The 14,333-nt window shown below is 50.0% G+C and overlaps 1 protein-coding gene across 1 annotated transcript in view; it reads left to right on the top strand.

Moving 5' to 3' along the window:
- Window positions 1-13,133, top strand: part of GAS8 (growth arrest specific 8) — a 32,774-nt gene extending 19,641 nt beyond the window's left edge. Inside the window, exon 12 of the mRNA XM_040253617.1 lies at window positions 11,780-13,133. The gene's annotated coding sequence lies outside the window, so the exon portion shown is untranslated. The remainder of the gene's footprint in view (window positions 1-11,779) is intronic.
- The last annotated feature ends 1,200 nt before the right edge of the window (window positions 13,134-14,333 follow it).

The raw sequence follows: 14,333 nt of genomic DNA, 5'->3' as shown, positions 1-14,333 counted from the left end.
TACAGAGAATGAGCCCAGTACAGAGAGTATGCCCAGTACAGCCCAGTACAGAGAGTGAGCCCAGTGCAGAGTGCTGGTGTGTGAGGTGAGCGGTGAGAAGTGGCTGGTGACTAGGGGGAGAGGCAGCTTTAGCCTCATGTTTGAATCTGCAGCAGCTTTTACTCCATTACAAGGGTTCATTCACCTCTTCACTGTCATAGGCTCAGGGTGCAGCTGTCAGAGTCTCCGTGTCGCAGAGGACAAAGCTGACGTGCAAAGGGGCTGTGTGCTGGAAAACTTTCTGGTGTGGGACATAGGCGAGTGATGCCAGGACCACGTCAGGGATGAACAGTGTCAATGGGCTGGTCATTTTCACTCTGTAACCTTTCCTTGTACACTTACAGTCTCAAATGTCAGAAGCAAGCTAACAAAAACAACAATCAAACTTTTTTTGGCTGCCCTGTCACCCCCTCTGTTTAGAGCCCTGATGCCTTCTCTGCCCAAGAGAGAACCTAGTCCTGGGAGAGCGCCGGGCAGGGCAGGGCATTGCCACAGCTGCTTCTGTGGCCCCACCAGGGCCCCTGCCCAGCCTGCAGGCTTCACCTGGAACCTGAGAGGGCAGCAGGCTGACTAAGAGCAGGCAAGGGGTCCAGCCTAATAGTGCCAGGCCCAGCCATGTCACGTTCACCATGTGACCCCTAAGCGGTAGCTGCCACACAGTACCTTAAGGCTCCTGGGAGCAAAGTGCTGCTCTGCTGGTGGGCCTGCCCTTCTCCTCCCACTCCCTTCTGACTGTGTGATGTGATGCTGGAGGTGCAGCAGCTCCCCAGCACCAGGAGGCACAACTTGTGCTAAGGAAGACATGAAATCACAAGGAGGAGACAGGCAACTCCCTTTCTGATGTTGCCTCTGGGCCTCCTGGTGTTGCCTCTGGGCCTCCTGGGAGGTGCATGGGGCCTTTTGTGTCTGGACTGTATATGGATGTGAGAGTTGGACTGTGAAGAAGGCTGAGCGCTGAAGAATTGATGCTTTTGAACTGTGATGTTGGAGAAGACTCTTGAGAGTCCCTTGGACTGCAAGGAGATCCAACCAGTCCATTCTGAAGGAGATCAACCCTGGGATTTCTTTGGAAGGAATGATGCTAAAGCTGAAGCTCCAGTACTTTGGCCACCTCATGCGAAGAGTCGACTCATTGGAAAAGACTTTGATGCTGGGAGAGATTGGGGGCAGGAGAAGAAGGGGAGGACAGAGGATGAGATGGCTGGATGGCATCACTGTTTCGATGGACGCGAATCTGAGTGAACTCCTGGAGTTGGTGATGGGCAGGGAGGCCTGGCGTGCTGCGATTCATGGGGTCGCAAAGAGTCAGACACGACTGAGCGACTGAACTGAACTGAACTGAACTGTGTTTTCTTGAGTGACCTTAAACCACTCCTTTTGATTGTTCCAAGCATGTAGCCTGAAGCATTCTGCCTGAGGAAGTTGAGATCATGCAGGTAGCACATGTAACAACACATAGGGTGCTCAGTACCTTGGAACTGACAGTCCTTCCCGGGCAGTCATGACCCTGAACAGTGACAACAAACTCTCCCCATTGTGGTCCCAGGGAGAAGGAAGCTGGTCTGCTTGCTGTCCGGGTCCGAGCCGGTTCTGGGAGGTCCCTGTCCTACCGTGACCACTGGAGTGGCCCAGGTGGGTGCAGCCTCTCAGGCTCCTCTGAGCCCCTGCTTCACACCTGTCTAGAGTCCTGACAGGAATTTGTGGTGGGAACTCAACAGAAAGGATGTGAAGGCAGCTGGGACCTTCCTTCACCAAGGACATAACATTGCCAGGTACAGTGAGGTGATGCAGGTGTTGGGGAGGCCATTTCAGATGGCGGTGCATGCTGAGAAGGACACAGGGCATGGTGTGCCAGACGCTGACGGGCAGTGAGTTCAGAGAGTCGCCTTCTTGGAGGACAGGAGATGCTCAGATAGAACCGCGGCTGCGGGCTGGAGTTTCAGGAGGGCCGGCCGATGGGCTGGGGATGGTGAGGTCAGGGCCAGTGGCCACAGGAAGGGTGCGTTTGGCCCCTGGTACAATTTCTGCTCCCCAAGGACTGGGGTTATTATCTGTCTCCTGACAGCTGTTCCTGTGCCTGGAACATGACCTGGCCAGAGGCAGGTGCTAAACAAATATCCTTTGAATGAATGGACAGTCTGTGTGCAGATGCACAGGACAGACAGCGTCAGGCTTCAGAGTGGGGGTTAAGTAGATTAGGAGGCAGAGAGAGGCATACAGGGTTTCTAAGCCCAGCCTCCCAGCCCCCACAGGGCTCAGTTCCACCCAAGCCTATCTGTTCCCCCAGACACTGTCTTTTATGGTAAACTCCCTCTGGCCTTCGCTCACCTGTGTGTCTTAAATGGCTCTGAGTCTGCTCCCACCACCTGCGCCTGGAGCTTCCTTATGCTTAAGCCAGGGAAGCCCCTTCCCTGCCTGGGGACGGCTGGACCTTGTCCGTGCCGTGGACTCTGCTCTCTGCGCTCGTCTGCCCGTCCAGGTCACTGCCTCGTCCAGGACTGGGAGCACTGATGGGTTAGGGTGTCCCCGCCGATTCTAGCAGTCCACCAGGCTGAGTCCCGCTGGGCTGCATCGTGACACTGCTGCTTACCAGTGACACAAGGGCCACCCTAAAGCACAGGTCATGGAATGTGCACTGGCCTCAGCTGGACTTTGCAGTCGGGCCAAAAGCCAGAGGGTCGATGCTGTTGGTGCCTGTGTATTTCTTGTTTGGAGATATGTCTGTTTAGTTCTTCTGCCCTTTTTTCAATTGGGTTGTTTGTTTGTTTTTTTTTTTTTGAGCTGTATGAGCTGTTTGTATGTTTTGGAAATTAAGTCCTTGTTGGTCACATTATTTGGAAATATTTTGTCCCATTCTGTAGGTTGTCTTTTTCATCTTATTTATGGTTTCCTCTGCTGTGCCAAAGCTTGTAAGTTTGGTTAGGCCCCCTTTGTTTATTTTTGTTTTTATTTCTGTTGCCTTGGGAGACTGACTGAAGAAACCATTGGTGTGATTTATGTCAGAGAATGTTTTGCCTGTGCTGTCTTTTGGGGGTTTTTACAGTGTCGTGCCTTTCGTTTATGTCTTCATTGCTCTTGCCTGTTCTCATTGGCTGCTGTGTCTGTCCCTCACCAGGTGGGACAAGTGTTGATTCGGTGGCTTCACTGGGTGGCCCCCTGCTGACCCCCTGACTTGTGGGTCCATCCGGCAGTGGGTATGCTGGTGGTCTCCACGTGCTAGCTGATGTGACATGGCACTGAGAGGTCTCGGCTGATGGTGTTGGCGACGGCCGAGTTGTCTGTGTTGTCGGCTTCATGACTGCCACCCATGTCCAACGCTGAGACTCACATCACAGAGGTTCCTCTGGGGACAAAGGGGAGGGGAGTTGGTAGTCTCAGCCAGTGTGACAAAGCAAACTAGCATAAAATCTAAAATCAAACGTATCCCTTTTTAGTCTGCTCATGATGGAGATGATAAAATGATATCAAATGATACAAGTTCCAGTTCAAATACTTCACCACAGTATTTTAATAGTTTCCACATGGTTTGCTTACTCTTCCAAAAATTTTTAGGGCATCCTTTCACTATCGGGGAACAGTTTCCCCTTGATGTGATTAACTTCAGGGACTGGGAAACTGTTAAGTGCTGAAGGGGAGGGTGATGCTCCACACTCCCACCTTTCCATCATGCACTGCTCCCTTCTCCCCGCCCTTGTTAGGGGAGTCTTATCTGGACACTGGCCATGGGGCTGGAGCTGGGCCGAGCATACAAACCAGAGGGAAGTGCTTGGTTGGGGCTGGCCTGACGGGTTAGGGGCATGTGTCCTGGTTGTTAGAACTGAGCCTCTTCTGTTTGGTTCACTGACGGCCTGAGACGGCCTTGGCCTCACGTGGGTGATCAGAACACAGCTCGTCTGCCTGCTGAGCAGCGTGGGGGCAGAGGATGCAGCTGGTCCACTGATGGGGCCTGAGATGGTCTTGGCCTCATGTGTGTGATCAGAACACAGCTCGTCTGCCTACTGAGCAGCACAAGGCCTCACGTGCATGATCAGAACACAGCTCATCTGCCCGCTGAGCAGCATGGAGGCAGAAGAGGCAGCATTGGTGGTTGCAGGTCTGAGAGGAAGGAGAACACCCTCTCCCAGCTTCCTTTCCTGTGAAACACCTGGTACTTTTCAGTCCTAGGTGTTGGTCAGAGACTCCGGGTTTGTGAACATGGTACCAACAGAAGCTTCCTGAGACACCGCGGTTGGAGGAGGGGCGTGAGTTTGAGAGCGGGACAGCACCCCTGCAGGGAGAGGTTGGCCCTGGAATGGCCAGTCATTCCTGTTTTCAGGGGCAGGAGTTGGGAGCATGAAAGGACAACCAGCAGCTGAGCAGGGATGGGGGCAGCCGCGGGGAGGAGGGCCTGTGAGCAGGAGGGACACAGCAGGGGCGGGGCTGCCAGTGGACGACCCTGGTCTGTGGGTGACCCCAGACAGTGGATAGTGGCAGGCCCACAATCCCAGAAGGGGCCCCTTGCTGTGAGATGCTGCCTCCCCCGCTCCCCCCCAGTCCCAGCACTCTGGACCAGGGTCTCTACTGCTTGAAACTACAAAAGCCTTTGCAGTCCTGGAGCTGCCACTGCTCATCTCAAGAGGAACCTTCAGTGCAGTAAGATTTTCTTTGATATTCATACTTTAGTTTCCCAGAGTCTTCATATTTTCCCTGGTGGTGTTGCCATGTGTCACTAAGACCTTCCATTGTCTAACGGTGGGCTTCCTGTCACAGATCTCTCAGAGGCCATCTGCTGGGTGAATGCGGGTTCGCCAGACCTCTCAGAGGCCGTCCACTGGGCGAATGCAGGCTCTTGGTCATTCTGGTCTGTCACAGACCTCTCAGAGGTTGTCAAATGAATGCTCATCGCTCTGGCCTGTCCAAGACCTCTCAGAGGTCATCTGTTGGGTGCATGTGGGCTTGCCAGACCTCTCAGAGGCCGTCCGCTGGGTGAATGCGGGCTCGTGGTGACCCTGGTCTGTCACAGACCTCTCAGAGGCCGTCCACTGGGTGAATGCGGGCTTGTGGTCATCATGGTCTGTCCCAGACCTCTCAGAGGCCGTCCGCTGGGTGAATGCGGGCTCGTGGTCACTCAGACCTCTCAGAGGCCGTCCGCTGGGTGAATGCAGGCTCGTGGTGACTCTGGTCTGTCACAGACCTCTCAGAGGCCGTCCACTGGGTGAGTGCGGGCTCGTGGTCACTCAGACCTCTCAGAGGCCGTCCACTGGGTGAATGCTGGCTCGTGGTCATTATGGTCTGTCACAGATCTCTCAGAGGCTGTCTGATAGGTGAATGTGGGCTTGTGGTCACTCTGGTCTGTCATGGACCTCTCAGAGGCCATCTGTTGTGTGAATGCAGGCTCGTGGTTACTCTGGCCACACAGTCTCCATGGGGCTGTCAAGAGGCACTGTGTGGCTGCCCCAACTGGGGGCCCCTTATCCCACTCTTGCTGCCCACAAGCTAAGTCTGGAGAACGTCAGTCCCAGTGAGAAGCTGCTTTCTGACTTCATCTCACATCCCAAGAATTAGTCTTACAGCCTAAGCAGGTCACTCAGGGTTTCCTTTGTTAGTGCTCATGGCTCACATCCCCTAGAGAGAGTGTTTGAGCTGGGGACACATGTCCCCTGTCACTGGACGTGACACAAGACCGCGTTCCCAGGGGTGGACCAGAAAGGGCGATGGGAGAACTTCTGCCCTACTTGCACTGCACCCCCAGCCCCTTTCTTCGCCCCACTCAGGTATGGAATGTGGGAGAGAAGGAGGGGAACCTGGGTCCCCAGTGAGGCCCTCTCAGCAAAGCTGGGCCTCGGTCGGGCTTGGAGTGTGTGACCAAGAGTTTTCTTGACAGGTGCCACATGTAGAAGGCCTCCTCCAGTGTAGGTTTTAGGGCTACATAGCAACCAAGTGCAGAGCATGGTGGCTGAGCTGGTAGCTCTGGATCCTGCAGGCTGAATGCTGAACCCTGAATGTTGGAAGATTGTCTGGAGTCACAGGACATGCTTGCTCTCTCTGCTCAGATGATCACAATGGGGACCCAGGTTCCCTCTCCTACTTTCTAGCAGCCATCAGACTGCAGCCACTCCCCACAGTGAGACCTGAGGAAACTTGGGAAGGAGAAGAATACCTGCTCTCTAGCAGCTGTCAGACTGCAGCCAGTCTCCACCGTGAGCACTGAGGAAACTCAGGAAGAAGACAGGATACTGGCCCCAGATGGTGAAGTGTGTATCAAAAGGAATAATTTCAGTGAGATGACTCTTGCATCTTCCCATACATAGAGAAGTGCTAAATTCCTTACCTTTAGATGCTGCCTCCAGTTTTGAAGTCCTAAAAGATTCTCACTGAATAAAACTTAACTCTCAACACCTAGGTTATAAATATTTTTATGTCTACACATATGACGTAGACACTTTCCAAAGAACAACAGAAGACAAATCTCAACATTCGGAACACTGGCACCAATGGTGGACACTCCCCCAAAGATGTAACTGATGGAGTAATTAGAACAATCATCACCCCTTTTTCTATAAGATTGTGGAATGGACACAGACAGTGGGGAATTGTTACAGGGAAGAACGAAATCTGACTCCATGTTTTAAATTTTTTTTTTTAATTAAAAAAAAATTTTTTAAGTCCTAAAATTGTTTTTAAAAAATTAAATCTTTTACTTTAAGCTTTGCTTCCTGTTGGTTTGTTTACTACAAGGATACTGTCCATACGTAATGGCCTACCTCAGGAAACCCTGCCCTCTGCTTTTGTTCAGGACCTGTCCACCTGTGGATGGGAACAGGAAGGAAGAAAATGACACATCTCCTCCCGAGGCTGGCCATTCCAGGAGATATTTGCCAGATTAATGGCCTTTTTACTTTATTTCCTTGCCTCCCCAGTTCTGTGTCCTATAAAAGACACTGGCATCCAGACCCCAACAAGGTGGTTTCTTTAAGATATTAGTCTGCTATCTTCTTGGTCTGCTGGCTTTCTAAGTAAAGTCATATTCCATGCCTCAGCACCTCACCTCTGATTTATTGACCTGTTGTGCGGCAAGCAAAGCGAGCTTGGACTTGGTAATAATCCCACATGCCTTGTAGTCAAAAAATCAAAACATAAAATGGAAGCAATATGTAACAAATTCAGTAAGGACTCTAAAAATGGACCATATCAAAAAGACCTGAAGCCAAAAACCAAAAAGAACTCAATGGTTGTCTGAAATTTTTAGAAAAGGGGTTAGTACCCTTTTGCCAGTACCCCCTGAAGCCACACTGGACAGTTAAGCCCTGTCCATTCAGGACACCTTCTCCAGACCCCAGGTGCTGCTGCCCCCAGTGCTCACCTGGATCTCAGGAGGTAGAAGAGACACAACCTATGAGGTCTCTTCTCTTGTCCAGGGGAGTGTCACACCAGCCACCCTATCTCCCTGCCCATAATAAACACACCATAAGGAGCGTCTCGTCGGTACCTGGGCCAGTGATGTTGTGAACACCTGGACTGCCTTGTCCTTGTGAGATTTGATATGAAGACAACACAGAAAGAGAATCAGCCAAGAAGGATCTGATCAGGAGTAAGTCCCTCTTCACAGGGACCCTGTGAGATCCAAGCACTTGCTCTGCTCACCCTGCACCAACTTTTGGGAACTGGCCTTTGTCAGTCTCTGGGCAGGAGGTGGGAGAGACAACCTAGTCTTTCTTCTACCTCCTGAGACCCAGGTGGTCACTGGGGGCAGCAGAACCTCTACATGGAGCCCAGAGAGGGTGTCTTGAATGGATAGGGCCTAACCATTCAGTGAGGCCAGCCCTTGTCCATACTGCACTGACCTGCTGCAGGGTCTTGGGTTCCCTGGCATCCAGCTCACCCATCATTAACCCCAGCTTGAGGTGTCTTGGGAGCCCCTCGCTGGCAGGCACCCAGGAGTAGAAAGCTGCATACCCAGCAAGAAATAAAAATTTCCTCCGTAGTCTCCACACGAAAGGGAACTGTGAGCAGATGAAGCCACCTAAGAGAGGGCCAAGTTAACACTGAGGCTGAAGACCTGTTTCAGGTTTCCTAGGCTCACAGGCACGCAGCACTTCCTGTTACCTACAGTAATCAGAGCTTCGTAGTTCCTTTTCACATTCCTAATCAGACTTTCCCCCCATTATCTCATCTCTGCCCATTCTTCCTTGGAGAAGTATATGGAAATGTCTTTGAAAGCATCTTTGGCCTAAGAAAAATAATAGAGTTCATCAGTGACTTACTAATATAAGTCAGACTTTAGAGCTGGGCCTTTTCCTCCACTTTGGGTGCAGGGAGTAGCCTGAAGCTAGTGGATGGTCTCTGTGAGACAGGGATGAATAATTTCCTTCCCGACTGTGTCCTGCTTAACTGAGCCATCACTGAGCCTCCTAACTCTCCCTGGACACAGAGCAATTGACGATGCTAGTGTCCTGTTCCACCCTACTCCATCCTACCGTCTCAGATAGGACCAGGCACTCCCATCCTGTGTATGTTCACAGAGTTTACTCAGTGGCACAGGCAAGCAGTCTGTGGTCCTTCAGGGACCACCTCCATTTCCTTCCTATAGAGCTGGCTTAGAGTCCAGCTTTGCCACTCTGCCTCTCACCATGGGCTTCCACTCTGTTCTCCCAGGATCCCCTGCAGTGCTCTCCTCTGGGGACCTGTTGGGCTCACTGCCTCAAGGCCAAGATTACCTGTGGAAGAAGATGCTGAGATAGCCTAGACCACTGTCCAGAGCCAAGTCTGTCTTCCTTGGGTGGAGTGTCCAGGGCAGGAAGGTGTGGGGAAAGTTGGGGTGGGGGTATTGGTGGGATGGAGGGATCCTAATCAGCTATGGCATATCAGCCTAATGTGAACTAGATTTGGTTTCTTTGATTCCCCTGCAATGTAGCCCCTCTGAGGAAAGGCATTGGGAGTGTCGTGTCTGTGGGTGACGGAGGGAGTCCTGAGGAGACCTGGAAGCCCCTAACTGCTGGACTGGGGTCAGGCTGAAATCAGGGCTCTGTTCCAGTGCCGGAGAAGGAATATTTCTCCAAAAAGCGTTTTGGGGATCTCTGCCTGGGTACTCTGGGAAAATCTGGGCACAACATGGGTTCTACATCTAAGGGACAAGTTGCTTGGCTTCAGGAGATCTGGGTCACACCGGCTGAAGGAACTGGGGTTCCTCAGAAGGAAGGGACTGGGTGGGGGGGTAGTCTTTTGGCTGATGTAGAATGCACAGGGTGAGAGAACTTGGGATCTTTGAGGCTGAGGAAATTCGGGATCTCTCATTAAGGGGCTTTAGGTGTCCAACATGCAGGACAGTTGGGGTCTTGAGCATGACAGGATTAAGAGTTCCCAGGCTGAAGTATTCAGGGTCTCTGAGGTTAAGGAAATTTGGTCTCTCTGCAGGTGCTGTTTTTAGGGTTCCTCAGGCTGAGGGGAATTGGGGTTCCTCTAGGTATTTGGGGGTCACAGCACTAGGGGATTCGGTGTTTCTGTGGGTGAAGGGACTTGTAGTCCCTAAGCTGACGAGACGCGAGCTCCCTTCAGGTAGGACCCGGGTTCCTCAAAGTTGACGGGATTTGGGGTTTCCCAGCCTGGAATTGGAAGACGCCAGGCTAAGAGTTTACGAGGGTTTCACAGGGCGCTCTTCCGTCTGTCCTGCGGCGCTGCCCACCCTGGTCGGGCGCGCGCTCGGAGCTGGGCGGCGTCCAGCCGAGCCTCGTCCGGTCCTCCCGGGATGAGGATAAAGCAGAAGGCGAGCAGACGGCCTATACAGGCCTGTCAGGCACAAGCCTCCAATCGGCGTTGCGACCGAAGCAGCCCGGCCAATAGGGAGAGTGCGGAGTTCACAGAAGGTCCCGCCCTACCGCTCGGGGATTGGCTGCTCTGCGTCTCGCGCGTGTCTGTCAGGAGGCCTCCAGCGCGCAGGCGCATCTTGACAATTTTCTGTTTTCAGGCGCCGAGTCTTAGTCGTGGAGCCTGAAGTTGGCGGTGGGTCCTCAGGCAGGGTGTTTCTTTCCAGTTCCCTGAACTAGACTCTCGCCTCCACCAGATTGAAGTCCTGCTCTCGAACTTCCTCCCAGGCCCACCTGTGCCTTACTTTGTCAAATCCAGTTTTGGCAAGAACTGTACGTGATGAGTACTGCGTTATTCAGGGGAAAATTGTGTAATTAACTAAATTCAGATGAGGCACAAGATAAATAACATATAGTCAAAGATTTAAACGCAACACATGGAATAATAAGTATATTAGGAAAAACTTGGAGGATTTTTAACCTTAAAGTAGAAATGGTACTGATGAGTAATCTGATTATTTAACATAGGTGTAGGCTTCCCTGGTAGCTCAGATGGTAAAAAATCCTCCTGCAATATGGGAGACCTGGGTTCGATCCTTGGGTTGGGAAGATTCCCTGGAGGAAGGCATGGCAACCCACTCCAGTATTCTTGCCTGGAGAATCCCCATGGACAGAGGATCCTGGCAGGCTACAGTTCATGGAATTGCAAAGAGTTGGATATGACTGAGTGACTAAGCACAATGTAGGTATTAAAAGGCTTCAGAAATAAGCCATAAATAAAACCTCAAAGCCCTACCAGTGTTTTCCATAAAAGGAGGCATTGAATTGGAGGATGATGGATCCACAGAAGAGAGTTTGACACCTACTGGCTTCACAAAATAACATGGGGACACTGTTTCTGGCCTGCCCTTAGCTTTGCTTGCAGAAAAATAACATGATTTCCATGTATTGGAAGCAAGACAACTGACTAGAATTATTATCAAGGGTGTCCAGGAGTGCTGGTTGGGAGTCTAGATGGAGAGATGTTACCAGAAAAGTGGATTTGCCTCTCAGGGGTTGTTGAACCAGAAGATACAACTCAGCCAAAGCTCATTGGAAGGAAAGGTATATTACTTGAAGAAGTATGGAGAATATCAGGGAGTTTTCCAGAGCAATGTCTCTTCAAACTACAGTTGGGGAAGCCTTAATCTATTGGAACAGGCATGTTCAGGCTTCCCTGCTGGCTCAGATGGTAAAGAATCCGCCTGCAGTGCAGGAGACCTGGGTTTGATCCCTGGGTGGGGACGATCCCCTGGAGGAGGGCATGGCAACCCACTCCAGTATTCTTTCCTGGAGAATCCCATGGACAGAGGAGCCTGGCAGGCTACAGTCCACAGGGTCGAAAAGAGTCAAACACAGCTGAAGTGATTTAGCATGCACACTGTCTCCATAGTGGCTGTTCCCAGTTGACTTTCCAGCATCGATGGAGGAGGGTTCTCATTTCTCCACACCCTCTCCAGCCTTGGTTCTTTGTAGAATGTTTGACCGTAGCCATTCTGATCGGTGTGAGGTGATACCTCATTGTAGTTTTGATTTGGATTTCTCTGATATTTAGCAAGGTTGGCAACATTTCCTGTGATTTTTTTAAAGGGTATGAGTGAAACCTCTTGTAGCTGACTTCTTGAATGTCTGCCCTGTTTTTCGATGAACACTCCTAGAACATTTTTTGAGGGCAGTTGTTTACTCATCCCCATAAGCCTTCTGAATATTGTGACCATCAGCACAGCTTTTAACGTTGTTATGAAAAACGGCCACAGGGTGGCAGCATTTCTTCATGCCCCTTTCTTTTTTCTTTTACTTTCTCTGTAATTTCATTTTGATCTTATATTGGAATAGAGTTGATGTCCAATGCTGTGTTTGTATCAGGTGTGCAGGAACTTAATTCAGCCATGCATAAACGCATATCTATTCCATTTCAGGTTCTTTTTGCCATATACAGAAAAACCTAAAAAGTACTGAGAAGCAAGTCCGAGAAGAGAATAAAAATGCAGCAAGATGTGGTGGAGGTGTTGGAAACAAATGGAAAATCCAAGAAATGTAATCCTGTAGAAGCAGGACTCTACAATATTTTTACATATTTATTTTTTTATTCGTCTTTGTCAGGCCTTAGTTGTGACACTCGGGATCATCATTGCATCCCACAAAGTCTTTGATTGAGATGCACGGACTCTCTAGTGGCGGCTCGCAGGCTAGTTGCTCTGAGGCCTGTGGGATCTTAGTTCCCAGACCAGGCATCGAACCTGACCCCTGCATTACAAGGTGGATTCTTAAACCCTGGATACTCAGGGAAGTCCCAAAGCCTCTGCAAATTTAAAGCACAGAAACTGGATTTTGGGATTGATGTTGGGTCCATTTTGTCTAAGAAGCTGACAGAGAAGCCACCCACCATCCCTACTGGCTTTGATTTTGAAACAGAAAAGAATCAAACAATGAGAAGCAAAGAAGGTATAGGAGGATAAACACTTTAAATTTCATGCGGAGCCTTGCCTTTCTTGTAGCTTGTTAGATGTTGTAGGTGTTCCTGAAAAGAAAAAAATTGCACTCATTGAGCCCAGGTCACCTGCCTTTGTTCAGAAGAAGAGAACCCCAAAACCCACCCAAGAAGATGAAGACGAGGAACAGCCAGTAGTGATAAGAGCTTAACAACTGCCCCACTGCTGCTGCTGCTGCTGCTGCGTCGCTTCAGTCGTGTCCGACTCTGTGCGACAGCCCACCAGGCTCAGCCGTCCCTGGGATAAGACCAAAATCCCAGTGAGGAGAACTATGGAAATAGGCCCTTTCTCTTTTGATTCAAAAAATTCACTTACAGAAGGAGAAGAAAATAAAACAACTGCAGAAAGGGGAGGTGCCCAAATTCTAGGCACTTCCCTTGCTTCATTTTAACACCATTAACCTGCAGGAGAAGATGAAGAACACAACCCAGGCTGAGCCTTCTGCTTGGAGCCTGGCAGAAGAGGTGCTTGAAGGCACAGACTTGGGTTCTCTCCGTGCCCCGGTGACAAGGAAGGCTCCTCCTGGTGTGAAGGAGAGAGCAGCTCTGGTTCCCAGATGGTATCTGCAGCCGAGTCTAGCGGTGGAATCGACTGGAGAACTTGGGTGGTACCCATATAGTCAAGGGCTGCTCACTTACAGTAATTTGTGTGGCTTCCATCCTCCTCCTCTGTTTTATAAATGTCAAAATATATAGTAATTTATTCACTTAAAGTGTAATTTTTACTGCTTTTATCCTTTACTTTTTATATTTAAATCTAAAAATAAAGAAACTTGATTACATTTATAGTTTATGTCTGATTCTTTTCTCGTCTCTGTGGAAAATGAATTTGGAGTTAAGGGGCCCTTTGCTATGAGGGGGCAGCCTCGTTAACTGCCTGATGAATAAGGGGCTTGACTGATGCGTCCCTCACCGAGGCTGTCTGCGGGCTTCTGGTGGAGCTGCTGTTCAGGCACCTTCTTCCCTTGTTTGTGCTGACGATGAGGGAACGCTGAGCAGGACATGTTTTAAGTCCTCCTGTGACCTAGGCTGGAATCAATATGTTTGTCTTACTAAAAATTAAAAAAAAAGACAGTCATACTCCTCTCCACAGTGATCCTTAGCCTTTACATCTCATCAGCACCGTAAGTATTCTCTTTCCTCCATATCTTCTCCACCATTTACCTTTGTAGCCTGAGGATGGCCTTTCAAACAGGTGCAGAGTGTTCCCTCGCTGTGGTTTTGATTTGCCTGTCTCTAACGATGTGCATCTCATTTTCATGGATTTTGAGTTTAACTAGTGTGTGTGGAATTGACTGCGGAAACTTTCTTCTTCACAGTCTGCCCAGTTTTTATTTATTTTCAATTAGTTCAGTTCAGTTCAGTTCAGTTGCTCAGTCCTGTCCGACTCTTTGCGATCCCATGAATTGCAGCACACCAGGCCTCCCTGTCCATCACCAACTCCCAGAGTTCACTCAGACTCACGTCCATCGAGTCAGTGATGCCATCCAGCCATCTCATCCTCTGTCGTCCCCTTCTCTTCCTGCCCTCAATCCCTCCCAGCATCAGAGTCTTTTCCAATGAGTCAACTTGTCACATGATGTAGCCAAAGTATTGGAGTTTCAGCTTTAGTATTAGTCCTTCCAAAGAAGACCCAGGACTGATCTCCTTCAGAATGGACTGGTTGGATCTCCTTGCAGTCCAAGGGACTCTCAAGAGTCTTCTCCAACACCACAGTTCAAAAGCATCAATTCTTCGGTGCTCAGCTTTCTTCACAGTCCAACTCTCACATCCATACATGACCACTGGAAAAACCATAGCCTTGACTAGACGGGCCTTTGTTGGTGTGCAAGTAACGTCTCTGCTTTATGCTAGGTTCAATTAGTTACCCATGGAAATTTTTAAAGTGTCAGTATCATTTAGAGCCCAGCAGTCCTTGTGAATATGAAATGTTCATAAGTGTGGCAGTGAAATAAGAAATAGTTTTCTTTTTCTCTTTTGCC

Source organism: Oryx dammah, unplaced genomic scaffold (assembly GCF_014754425.2).
Source record: "Oryx dammah isolate SB20612 unplaced genomic scaffold, SCBI_Odam_1.1 HiC_scaffold_13, whole genome shotgun sequence".
Lineage (NCBI taxonomy): Eukaryota > Metazoa > Chordata > Mammalia > Artiodactyla > Bovidae > Oryx > Oryx dammah.
This window is presented reverse-complemented; position numbering and strand designations above follow the sequence as displayed.